The sequence below is a fragment of the Adiantum capillus-veneris genome, chromosome 22, assembly GCF_014529385.1.
Source record: "Adiantum capillus-veneris isolate H3 chromosome 22, ASM1452938v2, whole genome shotgun sequence".
Taxonomy (NCBI): domain Eukaryota; kingdom Viridiplantae; phylum Streptophyta; class Polypodiopsida; order Polypodiales; family Pteridaceae; genus Adiantum; species Adiantum capillus-veneris.
The window spans coordinates 94,665,376-94,683,411 of NC_140952.1; the positions used below are offsets into that span (position 1 = coordinate 94,665,376).

Here is an 18,036-nt window from a genome sequence, read left to right on the forward strand (position 1 = left end):
ACCTGACTCGCCAGAGAAGTGAATGCCTCAACGGTCATGCATGCATGTAATGAGTGTCGACTCATGTTGAGCTTGACATCTCAACACTCCCCCTCAAGCTCAACTCCATATCATGTACTCCAAGCATAGTCCTGATGTGATGAAGCTTCTCACCTCCCAATGCCTTCGTGAAGATGTCAGCTATCTGATCCTCTATGTTGACATAAACCAAGTCGATGTTGCCTGCTAAGACGCGCTCCCTGATAAATTGATAGTGTACCTCAATGTGTTTTGTCCTCGCATGGTACACTAGATTTCTGGCCAGCTGAATACTGCTAAGGTTGTCACAATATATGACAACCTAACCCTGTACATGCAACCCCAAATCAGCAAGTAGCTTGTGCCACCAAGCTACCTCACATGCTGCCACTGCAGCTCCCCGATATTGAGCCTCTGTGCTCGATAGAGCAACTTTGGGTTGCTTCTTGCTGCTCCATGTAACATTAGCACTACCAAAAGAAAACACATAACCACTCGTAGATCTCCTATTTGAGATACTACCTGCCCAATCCGCATTTGTGTAACCATATAACTCCAACCGTACACCTGCTGCATAAAACAATGCATAATGAGCCGTGGCCCTCAAATAGCGCAAAGTGCGCCTCATGCAATCAAGATGTGGTTTGCGCGGAACCTGCATGAACTGACTCTCCAAGCCAGCTATGTAGCTCAAATCTGGCCTATTAATCATAACATAAATCAAACTGCTGACCATCTTCCTGTACATAGTGGGATCCTTCAACACATAACCTGCATCCGCACTAATCTTGCCATTTTGATCTAATGGCACCAGAATTGGCTTACAATCAGCGATACCATATTTGGATAGCATGTCCAATACATACTGCCTGTATGACAGCCAAATTCCTTCATGCGTGCGAATGACCTCAATGCCCAGAAAGTAGTGCAGATCTCCCAAATCCTTCATATCAAACTACTTCTTCAACAAGCCTTTGACATGCTCATCAATCTCATCCAAACTGTCACCCCCAACAATGAGATCATCTACATAAATTGTGATGATCACGATGCCTTTATCACTCTTGCACACATACAAAGAGTGATCCGCATCAGCCATATGAAATCGGATGGTGATAAGATACTCGGCTATCTTATCGTGCCATGCACGTGGGGATTGCTTCAACCCATACAAGGCTTTTTGAAGGCTGCATACATACTTAGAGTGACGTGAATCTTCATAACCAGGTGGCTTATCCATGTACACTTCTTCTTCTTACAAGACACCATGCATTCTTTACATCCGTCTGATGTAAATACCAACCTTTAGTCACAACCACTGCAATAACAGCTCTCACAGTTGCCATCTTGGCAACTGGAGCAAATGTCTCCACATAATTAATGCCATAAGTCTGCGCATAGCCTTAGGCTACCAAGTAAGCCTTGTACCTGCTCTCTCTACCATTACTATCATGGTTCACCTTATACACCCATTTATAGCCAATAGACTTCTTCCCTTTGGGCAAAGGAACCAATTTACAAGTCTCATTATGATACAATGCATTCATATTTTCATCCATAGCTTTTTTCCAATGCCTTTTTGACACCAGGCGTCTTCATAGAGGGAATACTAAGCTCATCATCAAGGCTCATGTCTGAGCCAATGTACTCACCATCCACACAAGAATGCCCTGCATATATGTCAGGCAACACAAGGCCTTCATTCACTTTCTCTTTGCCATTCCGAGATACATTTTCTGTGCCAACATAATTTGTTTGACTTCTTGTTCTACCACTCCAAGGCTAGTTATCAGATTTTGCACCACTAGAGGACTCACCAGGTCCACTCAATGTTTGTGATTGCTGACTTACATCTTGTGCAGCCACACTTTCACTTATAGTAGCCCTAATGGCTCTCTCAGCAGAGCAGCATACCAACTGCTCATCTCATTAAACACTACATCTCTGCTTACTCTCAACTCATGAGTTGCTGGATTGTAACACCCATATCCCTTCTGTTCAAGGGAATATCCAATAAACACACATTTGAAGGTGTTTGGATGTATTGCGTATAATCATGTGTGCTGACGAAGACATGGAGTATCTGAGGCTTGTCCTTCATGAAAACATGACATTTTGAAAAAGTAAGAGCATATATGTGATCATGAGGATGTACCCTACATAGCTATCAAGTTAGTTTTACCAAATTAGCAGATTTGACACATACGAGATCAATGTGCATGATGGTTTCCACCGAGTTCATCGTGGCTTTGTCCTTTCACTCTAGATTTAGAGGAGAGTCCTGCACCAAATTCTTAACTCTGCAATCCAAACAATACCTAGCCAAAGCTAGAATAATTGTCGTTGTGGTTGTCTAGGGTGGGGGAAATCGCTGATCAAGTGATCACCTGAATAGTTATAGCACGGGCCTAGAGGCAAATTCAAGGCTCTTTTAGGAACCATCGGCATTCTTGTTTGTCCTGCTATGAACATCAATATGTTCAATTTCATGTTGAATTGGTCCTCTGGTAAACTTATATAAAGCGTTCGGGACCAATCAACCTAATCGTCACTTGGTTCATGCGATATTTCTTCACCGTAGGAAGTTATTGGCACTAAGGCACGTTCATGACCTCTGTCATCATCATGTTCAACCAATCTCACTAGGGTGGTTTTTGGTAATGGTGGTTGCCTTTCCAAAACAAGTGAAGGTCTTTCACCTTCTTGTGCTACGTGGGGCAATCCTCCCATCATTTGACCTCTCATGAACCTAATTCATTATAAAATTTCTCCGTAGTGTGGTTTCCCCATTTCTTATCAAAGTCACACCACAATGATGGACGAAGTTCTGGTCTACGTACCCCCGGCGCCCTTGGAAGGCAATGGCTTGTAGGGTGATTACCCCCACAATTTCCACATACGTAAGATCTATCCACCCTTCTAGGCTCACTACTCTGTGGCATACCATATAGGTGCTGCATTTTCTCCATCACCCCTTTAGTGATTTCTTCTACCTGGGAAGCAATCGAAATGTTGATTGAGCTAGCACCATAGCTTTTCACTTCGGTCTTCTTGTCCATGGCACCACAATTATCATCAAAATCAATTGCATCATTGATACATCATTTCTCGGCTAAATTAGGGCTAGAGATGCTCAGATATTGGAACCCATAGAGGTCCAAAAGCCAAAAACCTAAAGAGGTTTGAGCTAAATACAGGACACTACCTTAAGGCGGAGGACGTCCACACAAATTATCATATGCCTACCCTTCCCTACCCCTTGCTCAAAAGAGAGGTGCAGTTATTGAAGAATAAGTACTTGCCCGGATGCCCAGCTAATGAATTAGGGGGCTACGAGCAAGTACCCATAGAAGACGTCGCGGTGGAAGAAATTCAAGAAAATCAGCCAACCTGGAGGGTCAGCTGGCTAGGTAAATTCCCAAAGAACAAACTCCACTACCTAGTAGCGCCCCAGGAGATGCGCATAGATCCCATCTTCTCCCACTCAAGCGATGAAGGAACTGTGATACTTTCCAGCGAGACTGAAGAGCACAAGCCGAAGCACGTGGGTGAACTACCCCGTGCTCCCAGAGCCACAGCAAGGACGCGCCCCAACAGAGCGATACATGGTTGAGACCCTCACAGGGGTCATCAACCAGCTAAAGGGGGTCCCGGATCTCACATGCATCATGCTTGTGAAGATCTCGAAGATGATAGTGACGGCTATACAGGTGTTCGACAATATCAAACAGACTGGCCACCCGTGGACCAGGTTCTTTGAAGGCACCCAGGGGTTATGCTGGAACCTCGTCAAGGCCCCATCTCAACAAATCTTAATGGGACTATACTCAAGAGTCACCTTCCTACCAGCTCACTTCATGGTGACCTTCGAGGAAGCCTTTTACACAGGCTTTTCGAGGTTTAGAGCTCTCTCTTCTCCACGATTAACAGTGATCTGCGAAGCAGATATGTTGCGTTTATGCACATGGAGAAGGAGATGCCAATCAAGGACGTGCTGGCGGATGCCGAGCTTGAGAGACGAATCGGGCGGTTCCTATGGTCTTTGGCATAGTTGCCTTCATGCACTAAACGGGTAAGACATCTCCACGGAGGCCAAAGTTTGAGAGCTCAAATTCAATGCTATAAGAGGCAAACCAAGCTGTTATTACTAGTCCCAGGTGACAAAGAGCTGGTCATAGGCGTGCCACCAGTGCTTGGTAATGGTACAACCATGCTAGAGAAGGCAAACACTCTATAGCCTCAAAGAAGCGGACCTACATAGACCACTCGCAAGAATCTTGCTAATGTGGTGGAGGAAGGAGTTGTTCCAACACCCAACACCTAAAAATGTTCAAATTCAACAAAGGCACAAAGAGATCTACTCAAGAAAACCACTAAGCTAAACCAAGCATTGACATCAACAAAACCACAAAGCTCAAAAGGGACACAAGGCAAAAAGATTTATCAACTAAAGCACCCGTCATCAAGAGTTCAAAAACAAAGGACACAACAAGTTCTAGTGCTAGAACAAATGGTACAAGCACAAAAGCGAGGTGATGGAGACCAATACAGATGGCTAGAATTCCAAGCTACACAAAGCATCAATTCAATAGGTTATTTTTCTATACAAAATTCATTAGAAGCACAAGGATACAATGAAGAAAACTGGGAAGTTTGGTTATCAAAACCAAAGATCAAAGCTTACAAAGTACTCTCCCAAACAAAGGCATCATCATCAAATCCTACAATAAGATAAATGGCCACTAGAAAAGTGAAGCAAAAAAAGAAGCAACCAAAGGAAAGACAAAATAGGTGTACTCGCACTTTAGCTTCTATTACACAATAGATAGCAAAAGATACATCTGCAAAGACATGGATCCCTAAGGCAACACTAGCTTAGATGTTGGAAAATGGTAGAAATAACTTAGTCGGGATCCAAGGAAGACAATATAAGTGGGTTGTCCCACACAACCTAATCAAAGTACAAGGCTATTATGAAGAACAATCACAAATTTGGCTACCAAAAGCTTTGCAACCTAATGGTAATAGACCTTCACCAAAAGAAAGGTTTCAACATTTAATTCACATAACACAATAGCGGAAGCCTAAGGCCATTGCTACAAACCAAACACCCAAAAGCAAGATCTACCACAGCACGAAGCACCTTGAAAAGTCTTAGTATCCTATTGGGTGCTTACAAACTTTCAAGAAATAAAGCAACTGACAAAAAAAAAGTTTCTCTCAATTTTGGTCATTGTTTTAAGAAAACGACAATCACCAGCCACCTCGACAAGTCAAGCCGCTACTATCTTTGGGTAGGAGCAAAAGATTTAAGAGTCGGGCAGCCAAGCCAAGAAATAAGCAAGCCGACAATGTCCATTGGTGGGCACTGAAAGTCTCTCTACATAGATGGGGTCAAGACTTTCTACACTAGTGAGTGACTGGTATAAGTACATTGCTGTACCAAAATAACCACTTAGTACGGAAAAGATATACCCATTTTTAAAATAAAATAAAAACATTAGTATATCAGAAAATGAAAGAGAGTACAGCTGAAAAGCCCAAGAAAAGGCCCTTAAAAAAGCCCATCTAATAAGTAATTAACTATCTTCCCAAAGTCATACAATAAGAAATTCAACACATTATTGGTAAATAGTGGGATTGGCTTTTAAGGAACTCCAACTAGACAAAGTTCGATAAATAGGGTGATCCCTAACGTCCTCCAAGACACCATCTCGACAGCGACCCAGCATTCTGTTCTCCCAACGCATTAGAATCAAGTTCAATTTTCTTCATCAATTGCAATCTAAATATCTTTATTTGCATAATCAAATCATCCCTGAGACCTTGACTATGACAAGCATGTTAGATAAGCTCAACCCTCATGTGAAGCACCACTAGTGGTTCATGATAGGTCCTCATTATGAGGAGAAGCCATGTGCGAGAGTTTGGAAGGTGGCCTATGTGGATCTCGCGTGCTGGTTAGGTAGGGACATGTGTGAGTAGTCATGTTGGGTAGCAACTTGAGGCACATTGCATTGAGTTGTGGGGCTCATTTGAGAGCCAAGGACATTTCTAATGGCCAAAATAACATTTTCAACGCCTTTGCCATCAAGTTACCGGTTGGTTTATGATATCCCTTTATGGAATATCAAGGTCGGAGACTTATGGATGACTGGACGGCTGGGTGCAGGGATCCTGGACGCTTAATCAGCTGACTGTTGATGCGGTGCACGTGGCCTCATTGGACTGGCTCTGTGGCAGAGCTAGATAGGTGTAGGCCTAGGGATCGGTGGAGTCCTTCATGCATGGAGTGTGAACAGGAAAGTGTCCTGGGCAAGGAATCGAATCGATAGCCAGCTTCTTTGCTGAATGTCACTTCGATGGCCCTTCGTAGATGTAAGTTCGCTGATGGAGATGATGTTCTTTTTTAGCTCTAGAAAGTTTCCAGTGTTGAATTGACGATAGGCAGAGAAATACCTCCACGGTCAGATTGATGTCCACGTTTGAGATGGCAATTCCACTCATCATGACCATGTCGATGGCAATAGTTGAGGTTGAGGTCGGAATCGGATGAGCATTAATGTTGAGGCTCTCCATTGTTGTTGTGATTGCATTCGCTGTTGCAGTAGTTGTTGCCTGCCGTTGTTGTTGTTGCTGCTATTGTTGCGATGATTATCTCCGGAGCCACGGGCGCCTTCGAGGACTTTCCAATCATGGCAATTTCGACGATTGACCCCGAAGGTCTTCTTCTTAAGGGATTTTGGATACTAGGGGTTGGGATTGAAGTGCGACAGTAGAAGCTTGAGTGGTAATGAATGCCCGCCACGATGAGGACAGGCCGGCTGCCAGCAAAAACATAGCCTGGAGCATCTCTAGGATGGCCAATGCAGAGATGATGAGCGCATCAAGAAGGACCTGCCAAGCGTCTAGGAACTTGGAGGCAAAATGTCCTTCTTGCATGTTGGTGTTTACCAGCCTCTTGATCAGGGAGAGTACTTGGTAGACGAGGTCAATGTGCTCGTAATTGCTCTGGAAGAAGAGCCAAATGGCCCGAGCAGTGATGAGCGTGCACACCATTTGGACTTGGCGATCAACACTGTGCAAGATCAACTCCATTCTTGCAGTGTTTTCCTTGCTTTGCCTTTCAGGTGACGTCATAGGAGCTTCTTCAGGGCTAATCAAATCCCAGATTTGGTTTTGCCATACTTGATAGTTGGAGCCGTTAACCTTGTCGATGGTGTGGAATCAAGCGTTGAGTTGGGATGCACAAGAGTCGACCATCTTGAGATTACTAGGGGGCTAGAAGATGGCAAGAGAAGTTAATGAAAGTAATTAAGACAGCAGTAGCGGGCATCTAATTATGATGTGATACCCTGTGAAGACTACTAACTAAATCTGAAAATACTAACCAAAAAACACTAACTAAGTAAAGAACAAGACTCAAGAGCTCAAGAGTGGACAAAAGACTACAATGAACAAGATACTGAATGAATACTCATTGTGATACAAATGTAGCTACATGTCTTTATACATAAGGGATGATATTGTAGTCTATGATTATCTAAGTCAGGATGTACGCTACGAAGCTATGATGAGGTAAGCGATGACATAGGCTAGAGACAAGCTAGGTGAAGATGTAATCAGGGAGAAAACTAGGGAGATATCTCGGGAGAAGATTGAGGAGATGGTGATGTATGCGATGATGTGGAGCGTCAGTGCACTCTAGAAGGTTCTACCAAGTGAAGTCACCCAGATGTCCCAGGTCAATTAGCTCCTATTTCTCCTTGAGTCCTAGCCATGCATCCTTTTTTTCCCATATAAGGTTATACCTTGTTTTTCTGAAACATGTCCTCAAGAGTTTCAACCATGTTGAAGTCCCCTACTAGCAACAAAGGGTATGGGATGTCTCCCAAAGAGAGGCAGTTTCTAGTTCTTTGAGCTTGTGAGCCCCCAACATACACAACCACTATGGAGAGGCTTTCTATTGGATCCTATCCCACTGATTGAGGGGGTCCACTTTTGAGGATATGACCTCCAATTTTATTCTAGTGTGGATGCCAAATGCCAGACCTCCGGCACCTCGGGTATGTGCAGAAATTTTGTCCAAAACTATGCACTCATTGCACGGGCTCTCACCGATCTCACTAAGAAAGAAGAACCTTCACATGGTCAAGTAAGAGAGACGAGGCCTTCAACAATCTCAAGAAAATCTTAGCCAATGAGCTCGTCCTCAAACTTCCATATTTTGGAAAAGCTTTCGACGTGATTGTAGATGCCTGCGCGCTAGGGATAGGGGGAATCCTACATCAAGAAGGCCATCCCATTGTCTATGAGTCCCGACAGCTCAGGATCGATGAGACTTTCGCTTTGCTTTAGATCGCTGCTAGAACTTCTAGATCCTGATTGTCACACTTTGAACAATCACATGGAGGTACTTATTCCGCCATCACCGCACTTATTATGGGCTCATGACAAATTTCCACATTCACCAAATTTCTTTGAGGAGGTTTACTTGCTTCCGCCTAACTGCATAGGTGGCGCAGGCAATTGCGTTAATTGTTGAGGAGGTCTTGGTTGAGGTCTTGGTTGATTCCACCCCTGCGGAGTCCAGTTTTGCTGATCCCAGCCTTGCTAATTCCAATTAGGTGGTGGCTACCAATTTTGCTGATTAGACTGCCAATTATGTTGATTAGTGGCCCAATTCTGCTGTTGGGACCACCCTGCTGATTCCAGTTTCCTCCCCGTGCTAGCCTAGAATTTTTCCATCCACCAAATCTTGGTCTTCCACCTTGATAAATAAATTCCTCTAAATGATGGTCTCCCAGATGGTTTCCAGTTTAAATAAGGCTGCTATGGCCTTTGCCATCCTTGATTAGCACATGACCTCTACAGTTCCAGGGTTTTCAAAAAAAATCCCATGCGACTGTGTCATGTTTTGATGTATCTTCTGTTGTATTTTTTTTAGGAACGGTTCCCCTAAAATTTGGATTATACCATCAATCTTTAGTCTTGTGCCCATCCTTGACACAAATTTCACAATGATCTACCTTAATTCCGAACTCCTTTTGAATCCCCATTTCTTTTAATTTCTTTTCCACTGCCTTCTCAACAGACCCATTCTTAGTCTTTTCCTTTGTCTTCTTGCTTGACTTCTTCTTGGTTTTCTTCCTTGTATCCTCCTCATCCTCAGATTCCAAATCTCCACTTGAATTATCTTTACTACTCAAACTTGAATCTATATTTGATTCCATATCCAAATCAGACTCTGAATCCTCATTCAAATTGTCATCACTTGACCTCTTCTGATGTTTCTCCTTCAACATTTTCTTCTTCCTCTCTTTAGAACGCCTTCTTCTAGACCCTGAACTTGTTAAACCAAATCTTTTCTTCACTCGAGTTGCAGTGTTAATAAGTGCATCTATTCTGCCTGCAACATCAACACCTGCTACTGCATTCTGCAACTCCCTTCTCAACCCTTTGACAAAATATGTTGCCAACATCTCATCAGTAGGCCTTTCCTGAACAGTGAGCCTTCGCACATATCGATTGAGCTTCTGTGCAAAGTGTTCCACAAACATCTTGTTTTGCTTTACACCTTTAAGCTTTGTCAGCACCTTATTTGTGGTCTTTTCCGCCCAGAACCGATTCAGAATTGCAATTCGCAATGTCTCATAATCTGCAAAATGTCGTGCTACAAAATTATTAAACCATTGCATAGCTTTTCCCTCTAGTGTTTCCTCAAACTGGCGCATTTTGGCTTGCACATCATATATTTTGGAAAATCCTCAGGCCTGCCATCTAGTCTCAAATTGAGCTATGTGGCAATCAAGGTCTTCTTTAGACTTTCCTGAAAAAGCTCCCGAATTTGACGAGTAAATCTAATCTAGCCGTTACTGCCATGTTGAGAGTTTATTATGGGGTATCTGCCTTGCAGTATTATCACTTACTAAAGGATGGAATTGCAACCGTCTCCTAGGAAATAATGCCTATTGTATCGCTTGATGTTGCTACTAATAGCTGTGGAAAGCTTTCGGCTAGTGCTGTAGTTGTCGCCTCTGAACGGGATCCCCATCAGGATTGTGTGTCTTCCCAAGATGAAGATGATGCTCAGTGGTTTGCTAGATATGAACGAAACTCTATTTCCAATGATTGGGAGTACCTCCAGAGTCACTTCTAGGTTTGCTGAGTTGATCTACCAAATCTACTTGCCTAAACAACTTGCATGCTTGGCAATACCATACATAGCTACAATAACTTGTACGTGTAAATTTTTGTGTTTGGATCTTCAATTGTATTATTCCAAAAAAAGTTCCCCTTTTTACTACTTTTGTTTGTTAATCTAGGAGATAATCAACCTTGGGATGGAAAAACGGTCCTTAATTTAGGAATGGAGAAACTCCAAGATGATTGCCAATTGCATGATGAAGCAAGCTACGTTAATGTTGCCTCTTAGATCATTTGTGGCACAATATTGTTCTTGATTGTGTTTGTTTCTATGACAAACATATCAACAACTTTGCCATGTTTGTGATCCATTTTAGGCAATTTTCTTTGAAGATATGGATACATTTCTAAATGTCTTGGTGTTTATTATGACTTTGTAATTCTATGGAGTAGAGTTCTCCACTTGCTATTTGAGTTTGAGGGATCCAATATATTAGGTTAATATCTTAGAGATCTTTGTTTAAGCATAACAATTCTATGCATTGATCCTCACAATTGTGAGAGGATATATAGGTTGCTATGTTGAGTGTGTGTGTGTGTGTGTGTGTGTGAGTGAGTGAGTGAGTGAGAGAGAGAGAGAGAGAGAGAGAGAGAGAGACATGTGCAATAAGGAAGAGAGAAAATCATGCATATTGCATGAAGAAAACTCTAAAGTCTCTTTGTGTCTTTTCCTGAACTTTCACCTCTTTTGCTTTGTGTAGATTATGTTTTTTTTGTATGATAAGATGTTATGTTCGTAATATTGTGCAAGGGACTGCTTCCTTTGTGGTAGTTGACACATAATTCAGCTTTATATGCATTGTGATGTACTTTTTAATGGTACAGCTATGGAAAACACTAATAACAATGCCATCATTGAAACTGAGTCTGATGGTATTGAGTCTAGTCCTCCAAGGTTTGCCAATGTTCAAGCAACGAGAAGTGCTCGATGTGTGGGATCCTCTTCTGTTAATCCTATGGTAAATGATGGGAATCACGAACTCATGGCTGCATTATGGGAATTCTTTACCCGTAGTGAGTCTAAGCAGTTGGACTTTGAACGACACTTGAAAGCAATTTTGGACGTGACTTAGCAAGCGAATGGCCAGCAAATTGTAGACCTTCGCAATGAGGTGCGTTTATGTGCACAACGCTTCAATGGAGGAATCGCCCAGGTTGAGGAGAAGCAATTCAACATGTCGGTGCGCATGGAGCAACAATTTGAATCAATGCAAAGCTCACACATGCCCAATAGGGAAATCCAGATCCAAATTGATGCATCGAAGGACCACGTCCTTGCTCTGGAAGGAGAGGTAACCCGGCTCAAGGTCCACCTGAATCGATTGAATGTGTTGATGACAAAGATGGCTCGATCTTTTGATGGCCGTGCCATACAGGAATGTTCAACCTTGGCTACTAGAAATAATTGAAGCACATACTTCTGTGTGTTAATTTGATTCACTTTCTTGATGTACTAAAGTATACCTTGCTTTGAACTACGTTGGTAGGATAAATTAGTGAACATGTTGTTTTGTTTGGTTTTATACTTGTGTTGCTTGATCTACATGGCATGAAGCCATAGAGTATACTTAAATTAAGTTTTGAGTCCTTGGTTGAGATGATATTTTTGTCAAAACAATATAAGGTACTATCTTTGTGGCTTGGGGACATAAGGTAGCATGTTGTTAGACAAGAGGCTTCCATCATCACCACTATGCTTAGCTATGTGAGCTTCAAGGTTGCAATTAGGACCATTGAGACCTTGTTGTGATGTGTATCCACAAAGTATGTATAATGTATCCTAGCTGTGGAAGGTTCAAACAAGACGATAGAGTTTGTGGGATTGTTTTTACAAAAGGGTCATCGATGTATGATAGTGTAGGAAATTTGGATGTTATTATTATAATTATATATATTACCAATTGAAACTCCACCAAAGCATCCTTTGTCACTAACTATTTTATTTGTTTCCTAAAAGTTTTGACATTTTGCATGGAGTGGACAATATAAATCATAAATAAAATCTTTCGGTGTTTGAAGGATTATTGGTATTGCATTTGGAGTTATTTCTTTTCCAAAAAGGCATCAAAATCTCAAAACTAAGTGTTGCCTCTGTTTTAAGTTGTTCCATATGTGCAATATTTTTCATGTTTTTTCATCTCATTATGTGGAAAATGTTGAAATTTTGTGGCTTATGTACATATAAACGAGTAGATTTGTGCGGCTCTTTATGCACGTTTAGAGTGATTGAGAACTAAGATTTTGTTACAAATTTAAGAGTTTCAATGGTATTAATAATGTACTCTTTTGGTTTGCACCAACATATGGATCACATATTATAGTTGCTATGTTGATTCAATTCTCTATACACTTCGATTGTCATGAAAATCTGATGTTATGATGTTTCTTGAATGGGTTTGAAATATTGTATTTATAGATGCCACGTCAAAGAAGGCATTGGACAGTATCTACATTTAGCTAGATGCTTCATCATCCACCATTTCTTATCTATGGTAGGATCTAAGTATATCCTTTGTAAAATTTTCAGCTTGGTGTTCAAACTAACAATTTCCTCATTTAGATCCACCTGGTTGGAGAGGCCCACTTAGTACGCATGATGTAGTACACATTATTGAAAGCTTTGAAGTTGTTAGGTAAGGAACATCAATGAAGCACAATGCTTTTTTTATATTTTTTGGTTATTGAACTTATTGTAATTAACCAGTTGGCTTGCAGGAATCACTATTATTGTAATAACATTTTAATGGAAGTGCATAAGTTTTGCGGAGGACTCCAAGGATACCTTCATCTCAGTGTGGCTTGAATTGTAATGCAGGTTCAACTCGCATACGGGTTCGCGAGCTCGGAGATTGCTTGTCGACCATCGCAGAATACTCTTATAGAGATAGATATGAGAATTGGAGGATTGTATTATACACCCTGTATGAGGGGCATCGTTGTTTTGGTAGGAGCGTTCGTTGTATGGGTCCATGGGTTCTACGAGTACCAAATGCAACATCCCAAAGGCTATCATTTTGAAGTTGTAGTTGTTTTGTTAGTTAAGATTCAGTGGCTTTCAAAAAACTTCTTCTTTAGGGACGAATATTAGGTTATGCTTACAATGACTACTTACAGTAATGGAAGTGGATTGTTTTTTTTCTTTTAGTCTCCCTTTCTCTCTCTCTCTCTCTCTCTCTCTCTCTCTCTCTCTCTCTCACTCTCAGTCTTTTAAATTTATGCTCTATAGTTGTTATAGTTGTTATGCTCTATAGTTGTTATGTTCATTTAATTCTCTATGCACTTTCTATTGTCGCATAAAGTCAATGTGATTTAAAGCATTACTGCAAAAAGTCAATGTGCACAAAGCATTATTACACATAATAAAGCATTTAAGATATAGTTCTCACTACCTTGAATTGGATGCATAAAGAATACTTACACATGTTATCCTTTATAAGAAGGGGAGAGGGGGGGTTACACAAAATTGATAATACTCCTTCTAATTGGCCACAGCAACACGCGGGTCACATACTAGTTTTACATTAAAAGCCAAGGCGAGAGCCTTAGCTTTTGATATACATAAAAGGTATACTATCCATGAGGTAAAGATAGGTTTAGGTATACTAACCTCATCGTATCAAATGTGGGACATACATGAAAAAGAAAATGATATTTGAGTAGTAGACTTGGGAGACGGGACGATACCTTTGCTGCACTCGAGTGTGTGCTTAATGACCAATCCCTCCGATACCTTCACTACACAAGTGTGTGTGTGTGTGTGTGTGAATATTTGTATACGTATGTGTCATAGTGTATGTATACTTGTGTGCACATTGGCCTTGAAATTGAGCAACAAAAAACACAAATTACCACTAAAACTGGAAAGGGCAAGTAACCAAAAAAGAGGACTTATAAAAAACCAGTTAGATGGTATACTACATGAAATACATGGAACACAACAAAAAAACCATATGCACGGCACATATGCCATAGTGTAATGATAGAATTTTTGGGTAATTTGCACTCAGATTATAATTTGCGTTCGTGAAAGACGAGACGAAGTTACTCTCCTGATTTTCTAGAGGATTTGTCCTGCCCAATGGCTTTCTGACATGTATAAAACATTCTTTTTATCTGTTTATTTTTTAGGGCAAAGGCACTCCAAAAGGAAGTTGAGGGCAAGAGACCTCAAAAACCACACCCCCCTTCACAATACAATACAAGGGGGTCTAGCTCAATTTGAACTCACAACCTTGGGTCCCAACACGGGTCAACCCTCAAAGGTTAGGCTGTAAGTGGTTGTGAACATGCACCATTTTGCTTGTGAACATTAGCTATTTTTCCTTAAATGTTGCAAACATGCCTCATTACCACCCCCTTGTACTACACATAAATACCAAAGAAATACAGCATATCATGCAGAAGAGAATTGACATGCCTTGATGCATGAGTGCGCTTCTGTACGCATCTCGCTCTCTCTCTCTCTCTCTCTCTCTCTCTCTCTCTCTCTCTCTCTCTCTCTCTCTCTCTCTCTCTCTCTCTCTCTCTCGGAACGGGGCGGACCGCGGAGCGAGGGACGGGCGAGGTGGGACGATGAGTTCCCCGAACCCCTCTTGTGACGATGGGAAGCAATCCCCCCCTCGGGTGAGTCCCAAGACTACCTCCCGCCGAGGGGCTTGGCTTCTTTCGGGCCGTTTTCGGGTCTCATGGGACTCGGCGCGCTCGGGGTGGCCATGGAGCGTAGTAGGTGATGAGTGACGGTGAGTTGTGTCCCGGGGCACCATTCTGCTTTATACTTGGAGTCCTTGTAGGCTTCTTTTCGCTCCGTTTTGGTCACTTTTGTTCTGGAGGAAGTCTCTTTGCTGGTATCCTTTGTTCTTCCCAACGCTATAGATTGAGCTATGGACATAGCTGACTTTTTTTTCCCCCGTCTAATTTCAAACTCTACACCATTGAGAACCGCAAGATAGTCCTTCAACAACCACAAAGAGCAAAAAGCCTTAAATGCATGGGAATCGTATGAAGGCCCTGAGGATGCAAAAAAAGTGGATCTAGCAAAACCAGGCTCTCAAAGAGTACCGAGATGTTTTCGCATGGAGCTACCGAGACCTTAAGGGCGTAGATCCAAAAATTTGTCAACATACGATCCCCATGAAGGACGATGCCGAACCACGCAAGCAACGGCCATATACGTACAATGAAAACTTTACGAGAAAGACCAAGGAATAAATTGACAAGCTACTAGAAGCGGAATTCATTTATGAAATTGAACATACTGAATGGGTTTCACCCATTGTAGTTTTTCCAATCAAGAATGGCAAGCTTCGTGTATGTGTCAATTTGAAGTAGATAAACGTTGCAACCGTACGGGACAGCTTTCCTCTGCCAATAATGGATCATGTACTCAAACGGGTAACTGGAAAGAAAGCTTATAGCTTCCTTGATGGATTTTTGAGATATAACCAATTGTCCATTAACGAAAATGATCAACATAAAACCGCTTTTGCGACGGAATGGGGAATATTTGCTTATCGCGTCATGCCCTTTGGTTTGACTAATGCACCAACAACATTCCAGCAAATGATGGAACACGCGCTTAAGGTTTATCTAAGGGACTTGCTCTAAGCTGCATATGTGGATATTGAGTTAATTTCTGTAGAGTAGCATGCCTAATGAGTTGTAGCTTTTCATTCTTGAGTGCATTCTTTCAATGAGTTATGTTCATTTGTACACTCTAAGCTATTTCATTCTTAGTGCATTCTTTCAATGAGTGATGTTCTTTGAGGTGCAACTCTACACTCCTACTGGGTCTACTTTCAAGTTCTATTAATTAATTAGCCACCAAGATTCTGTGCGAATCTTGCAAATCTAGAAGGAAAAGTCCTTGGGGCAGCCTATCTCTGCCTGGACACATCCACCATTGCAGCCCCGCGCTGCAACCTCAGCTCGCCACCGTCCTTATCTGACGACATACGCTCCCTCAAGTCGTTGTCTTGCTCAAGTCCGGACTGCAATGCGAGAGAGAGAGAGAGAGAGAGAGAGAGAGAGACCGAGAGAGACTCTTCTTGTGTGTGTGCTCCCCCCCTTCCATCAATGCGCATCTTTGCCCTCAGACAACATCTCCCTTTCTCTCTGTCCGCCCGGGCATCTCCTTGTCCGCCTGCATATTGAGTTCTCTCACGTCAGTCAAACCTGCAGTCAGTCGGACCGTCTCCATTACCTGCTCCACTGCACCGCCCCCAAACCAAAGCTCACATTCTTGCCTACCATGCTGGACTGTCGCAGTCTGCTCCATTGCGTTGCAGGAGATGTATCATCAAGCGCTGCAAGGCAAGATTGTGTGGTCTAGCAAGGGGAAAGCAGTCCTAATGGAGATGCCAGGTGTGTGGGACAGCGCGAGCTTTGGTCAAATTGCGAGGGCAAAGAGAGAGAGAGAGAGAGAGAGAAGAGAGAGAGAGAGAGAGAGAGAGAGAGAGAGAGAGAGAGAGAGAGAGAGATAACGTGTTCAACAAAAATCCGTGCCAGCTTAATATCATTCCGTTTTCAATCTCCAAAATCTCCTTTCGAGAAATTCAAGGAAAGCAAGCAACTGTCTCCTATGTATGTTCCACCTGTCACCTCCCCCCTTCCTTTTCCCTTCCCAAAACACCATCGGATCTCCATTTATTCCCCCTGTTAAACCCCTTATGCAAAATTGGCCGCGCCTACTTCCCTTAGATGTTCATTTTGAGTGCATTCTTTCAATGAGTGATGTTGTTTGAGGTGCAACCCTACACTCTCAGCTATTTTCCTCATGTTAGAGTGTTTTTTGAGTTGCAATTTGGTACTCTGAGTTGATCTCTTCATGGAATGGTCCTCTTTGAGTTATAATCTTTGACTCTAAGTTGATTCTTCACTAGGAATGCTCATTTGAAGTGTAATACTTCATTCTGAGTCAGTCACTTAGTGATAGAAGTCCCACTGAGTGAAAATTCTCGGTTTGTTTGTGTGTTGGGGGGGGGGGGGGGGGGGGGGGGGGGGGGGGGGGGGTCCTAGGCCGGTGGGGGGCGACCGAGACGGGGGAGTGTGGGGTTCCCGGGGGGTGCACTGTCAAACCGTGGGGGGTTCCCCGGCTCCCCGTGGGGGGTGACCGAGACGGTCTCGGGGGAATGTGGGGTTCCAACGGCGGGGCGGTGGTGGGTTTGGGGGGGGCTGCCGATGGGGGGTGGGGGAGGGTCCCCGGACCGGTGGGGGGAGCCAGCAGACCGTGGGGGGTTCCCCGAGGGGGGAGCCGTTGGGTTCTCGAGACGGGGGTGCACTGATGGACCGAGAGGGGGGGGGGGGGGGGGGGGGGGGGGGGGGGGTTTCTTGGGATGGGGGTGGGTGCACCAGCGGACCGCGGGGGGTTCCTGGACCGGTGGGGGGCGACCGAGACGCGGGGGGCGATGTGGGGTTCCCGGGGGTGCACCGCCTGACCGCGGGAGGGGGGGGAGCGCAATGGGGAGACGTGGGTGCAAGGGTGCACCGGAGGACCGTGGTGGGGGGGGGGGGGGGGGGCAATGGGGAGACATGGGGTTCTCGGGACGGGGGTGCACCGGCGGGCCGCAAGGGGTTCCCTAGCTCCCCGTGCGGCGGGGTTCCCGGACCGTGGTGGGGCATCGGCGAGCCGTGGGGTTCTCAGGACGGGGGGTGCATCGGCGGGCCGCGAGGGGGTTCCCGGACCGGGGGGGGGGGGGCCACTTGCGAGCCGTGGGGTTCTCGGGACGGGGGGGTGCACCGGCGGACCGCGGCGGGGTTCCCTCGGCTCCTCGTTGGGGAGGTTCCCGAACCGGCCGCCGGGGGGGGGGGGTGTCC

General features: G+C 43.8%; 1 pseudogene; it reads right to left on the bottom strand.

The window, feature by feature from the left end:
• Window positions 1–340: 340 nt before the first annotated feature.
• On the bottom strand, window positions 341–967 carry LOC147429820 (secreted RxLR effector protein 161 pseudogene; annotated as a pseudogene).
• Window positions 968–18,036: the final 17,069 nt, after the last annotated feature.